The sequence below is a fragment of the Hipposideros armiger genome, unplaced genomic scaffold (assembly GCF_001890085.2).
Source record: "Hipposideros armiger isolate ML-2016 unplaced genomic scaffold, ASM189008v1 scaffold_283, whole genome shotgun sequence".
In the NCBI taxonomy this organism is placed as follows: domain Eukaryota; kingdom Metazoa; phylum Chordata; class Mammalia; order Chiroptera; family Hipposideridae; genus Hipposideros; species Hipposideros armiger.
In genome coordinates this window covers 1,474,859-1,480,118 of record NW_017731633.1, presented here as the reverse complement: position 1 = coordinate 1,480,118, position 5,260 = coordinate 1,474,859, and positions in this window count along the sequence as shown.

The following is a 5,260-nucleotide window of genomic DNA, read 5'->3' as shown; positions in this document are numbered from 1 at the left end:
CAAAGCTGCTGTTAATGTAGGTAACTTAGAAGGAGAAGGCTGGGTACAAAGAGCAAGTTCCAGAAGGTTGTCAAGTGGGATGCTGTCTGGAACTCAGAAACGAGCAAAACGAAACAGTACATTGTTTAGGCATTCATACGTGTACACACACACACACATGCGCATGCGTGCACATGCTGTGGTTCCTCTGGTGCTGATGGCAAAGAGGGACACGTGGGAGAACCTGTTAGAGGTCACATTATGGGTTATATCTTACAATGCACACAAATGTCATCTGTCACCGTCCCTAAGGCAGTAACTCAGGGCCACAATTGTCCCCAGCATTCCTCTCATGGTTACCTGGGGCTAGCTGGAGGGTTCTGGTTGCATTCAACAGTCGAAAACAGGTACACTGGGCTGTGGATTTGTATTGGACATCCAGATACCAGCCTGTCGTACCTCTGCTCCCAGCTCCCGTGGGCGTGAATGACACCAAGCACTGGGGCCATGCTCCTGCGGGGCGGAGTCTGCCCCTTCAGCCTCCCTCAGCCTGTGCCACGCTAAGCCACATTTTGGCTAAGGAGTGCGAAAAGCTTGTTTCTGGAGATTTATGGTCCATTTTCCCCAAAGTTGTGATCATGAGTCATTCATTTCCGTTGACTACCTTGAGCCCCCAAGGACAAGTGTCTCGTCCAAGCCACAGAAGAGGGAGGGGAATAAATGAGAGGAGGGGGACCCCTTCAACCCCAATTGCTTTTCAGAAAGCTCCACCGCCCTCGGCAGTGGCCCACTGCAATCTGTGAGCCATGACTTCCTCTGCAACTCATGTCTGACCCCTCCACCCGAAGGGAAACCTCGAGTCCACTAGAAAGTAGAGAGTAGTTTGTATTTTACCTGCACTTATTCAACATCCATTTTGGGAGCCCCTGCTGCATACCAGACCCTGATCTGCCATTTGGGGTTACAAAAATGAAACGATGTTTCTTTGTCCTCAGGTTGCTGGCAGGGGCCACACAATTGATATAAGAAGAAAATATTCCTTGAGCTTGGCATTTCCAATGTATATAATATTTTCCATATTATCAGTAAAGCTTAACTGCTTTCTTGCAGTTGTTATTTTTAAAATAAAAACAAGTTGAAGTTCTAGTATTTTCTTTCCACACCCACAAGGCATCTTGGGCACTCCACTCTGAAGAACACATGCAACTATAAACCAGGACAATGGCCACGTGGGAGGGCTGGCTATGGTGCTCTGGCACCATGAGGGGAAATGGCCCCAGTAGGCTTCCTGGAGGAGTCAGAGGGGCCCCCAAGATTGCAGCAGGGTCAGCAATGGACTGGGTACCACCCTGCGGATGACGGCTCCATTGTAACTGCACTTTCCTTTCCAGGAAGAAAACAGATGTGCTTCCTTGCCAGTCCAGACAAATGGCCTCTAAAGTTCCTCTTCATTAATTAAAGGTGAATCTCTCCTCAGTAAGCTGTTATTGCATTTCTTCTCCCTCGTTAGGGATAAGAGTGGCGATTGGCTTTATGGTTATGGCTTTTCTTTTAATCTCAAAGAAACCCTCAAACGACTGTCTCCCTTTGAGAAGGGAGAGCCTGTCCACTGCCTCCCAACCGCCCTGGCCCCACACCAGGACCCTGGCACCTGTGGCCTAACAAGACAATCAGGACAAAGCCACCACCATTCACCCGGGTTTCGCACATGCCCGACGATGACTTCTGTCCCGGGCTAATCTGAAGGGCCATGGGCACTGAGAGAGCCCCCCAGAGCCAACCATGCAGTGAGTGTCCCCTCCTGGGGCCTGGGGTTTCTGGAAATGGGAAGGAGGGACAGAACAGCTCTGGAGGAAGGGGGCCCCTGTCTAGGGGTCTGGACAGATATCAGGGCCTCAGTAATTCTGTCTGCGTTTTGCGCCCTTCATCACGATCTGGACCCCTGGCTTCTGCCTGGGGCCCTGGGCATACCCTAGGCAGGCTCTGCCCCCTCTGAGACTCCGTCAAAGTGTTGATATCAAGCATTCAGGGTCTTTGGACCAACTCAGAGAAAAGAATATACATAAGGTACTATCCCTGTCCCTTGCACATCTGTGTGGCCACCATCACTATCAGCTGCCCAGATGGGCCACAGAGGCCCCCAGGGGGACCAGGCCAGGTCTCGCTGCTTCGGGACTAGACCTAAACCCCATTAGAACTGTCACTATGGTCCTAGAAGCAAACCAGATAGGGCAGGGTTTTCTCCCTCAAGACAATTTTTATTTGGAAGGATTGACATTGTTTTCTAGAAAATACATCATGAAACCAGACTGTCCCAGAATCAACTGAAGCCAACATATTTGATTGGTTGGAAAGCCCAGGCCTTTCCTCCCATGTACCCACACCCCCGATTCTCACTGTGTCCTGTACCTCCTACCCAGAAGCCTAGGAAACCTAACCTAATCCAAACCCTCTTTTTCCTGAGCCATTCCACCCAAATCCATCCCTGAATTTAACCTTAGCACCAACCTCCTTAGTATTATCAGGAATGACTCGGAGGCAGTTACTTCTGCCAAAGCAGGCCCCAAATGACTCATAAACCCAAGACAATCTCTTCTATGTGGCCTTCCTGCCCACTGTATCCAGGTCTCCATCCTGGACCATACCTGGTCTCTCGGGAGCTCCACCCGGCATCAGCCAAACCCTAACCCAGTGGTACTCAACCAGGGCGATTTGCCTCCCTTTCCCCAGAAATGGTTGGTAATGTCTGGAGATATTTGTGTTTGTCACACCTTGAGGGGCAAGTGCTACTGGCATCTAGTGGGTAGAGGCCAGTGATGCTGCTCAACATCCTACAGTACACGAGCCCCTCTCCCCCAAAAGATGGCCCCAAATGGCAAGTGTCGAGGTGGAGAGTCCCTACCTTGGGCCCATCCCTCATCCACAAGCCTGAGCTTGTTGCTAATCGCAGGATGGTTGAGAACAGGCCTGGACCAGGCTGCTGGGATCAAACAGCTGGTGACTTTCTGGGCCTGTTTTCTCCACTGTAAAATGGGGACAGCTGAGCCTCCCTTGTCACAGTTATTCCTGGAGTAAATGAAAGCAAATCCAAAACCTGTCTGGCACGTGGGACTGAACAGCACCCACAGCCATTGTATCAGTAGCAAGGGGATTGATTGTTCAGGCCTTGCCCCGCTAGGATTCCTCCTCTCTCATCAGAGGCTGCCTCCAGATTCTGCTCAGCCTCTGTGAGTCCAGCTTCTCCCTCCCTCCCTGTCCTCCGCTGACTCCTTGAACAGATATCCTGGGGGGAGGCCAGCACTCCACTTCTTTTCCTTCGAGTCCAGGTGAGCTGAGGTTGTGCCCAGAAGCAGGGGGACTTTGAACAGCAATCCTGTGTGGGCAGAGACCAGGGGGTTGAGTCAGGGACCCCAACAGCCCCTCGCCTCTCCAGCTGCTCTGGGGACCAATGCTCCTTGCCCAGACAGACGCTGGGAGCCTCTGGACTCTGCTGTATCCACCCCTTCTCGCTTCCATGTTATTTCTGCTTCCTTTGTGTGAGACTTTGCCATGAGGCTGCAGAGCACCGGGGCCTCTGTGCCATGGACACCTGCTGATTCTCGCTGTGGGACCCAGGGAACATGCCTTCCCCTCCCTCACAGGTGTCTGGGATTAGAGAATCCATGTGCCAGGTACAGCTGCTGCTGCTGCTGCTGCTGCTGCTGTGCATGAGGTCATCACCTGGTGGCACTCATTTTCTGCATCACTGAGTGAGAAGGTCTCCCCGCTCTGAGGTCTTGGACAAGTCCTGGGGTCTTCCCCTGCCCACTCACTGGCCATCTCTGAGCCTGTTTCCTCCTTTGTTAAATACAGCACTGTGAGGTCCGCAGTGACGACCAAGCACCGAGCCCACCCAGGGCCACCTCAGAGCCGGTGCCGTCAATGACAGTCCCTCTCCCTGCTGTGTTTTACTGATTTGCGCCTTTGCTTTCGGTCTCCGAGCTCTGTCCAGCTCACTCATTTTGTTTCCTTCTTGGCTACTGCCTTCCTGCCCCACCCCTGCATCATATGTTTTCTGACTCACTCGCTGCACCCCGCCACCTCGCTACCCTCCATCAAACCACATCCCTCTTTGATTTACTGTTTGGATTTTCCCATTCTGTTGCTGCAGAGAATCTGCCACCCTCTGCCTTTTCTCCTCACCCACCGCCTGGAGCCCTCACCCACAACTCCTCCCCCAAATCCCCCAAATCGTCTCTCTACCCCTACCTACTTCAGGAGACCTGCCATGTGTCCCCTTGGCTAAAGCCCCCAAAACCGTGGGACCTCTGCTGCCCCATGTGGGGACTCCTTATAGCTCAGTCATCTTGTTCTCACTGCCTGCTGTCTGCCCCTCAGGAGAAAACTGCCCCAGAGATGGGAGTGACAAAGGCCAAAGGCAGAGAGGAACAGCTCCTGGGCCATTTCTCTGAGGTGCCTCCAACGCTGTAATCTGGGGCTGAGCACCACAGCGGTTCTCTATGCAGGGGTGGGGAGGGCTGGGGAAAGCACACATCCTGGGCCGCTCCTGCAGGGCAGGGGGTGAGGGGCATTCACTGCGGCCCCCTTAACACTTCCATGATGGCAGCAGCTGACATTCCCCGAGGAGCAGATTCTGGTACTGACCCGGATGCTGGTCCCAAGGCCTGACCTGGATTCACCGAATCCTCCCAACGTTGTAATGGCCCCCACTTGACAGCCGTAGACGGAGCCACAGAAGGGACGGTCTTTGCTCAAAGTCCCCTGGCTGACAGGCGCTAGGCTCAGAACCCAGGCAGGCTGGCCCAGAGCCTTGCCTCTGACCACTGTGCTGCTCAAATCCCCACTGTGCCACCCATTTCACGGAAGGGGAAACTGAGGCTCAGCGGCCATGTGGGAGGGGAGTGAAGCCAGCAAGGGCCCTTCAAGGGCACAGCAACAGCTGATACAGAGAGGGACAGACGCTGTCACAGGGAACATGCAGCCCCAAGGCTAGAGACCCCTTCTCCCCCTGCCGGAGAGTTAAGGAAGCAGAGAGAGCACAGGAGAGAGCAGACACATGGACCCTGCCACCAGGGGCTCAGGACAGGCCAGGGCAGCCCCCACCTTTAGCATTGTTATCTAAGCATTTATTTCTGGCCATCCAACCCCCCTAGAACTATTTGGGGCAAGAGGAAGAAAATAGACTCATCTGCTTCCTCCTGACCCACTCTGCCCCACCAGCCTCATCCTCCAGTCTCAACTTGACTCTGAGCATCTGACCCTGCAAGCCAGGAAAGCAGTT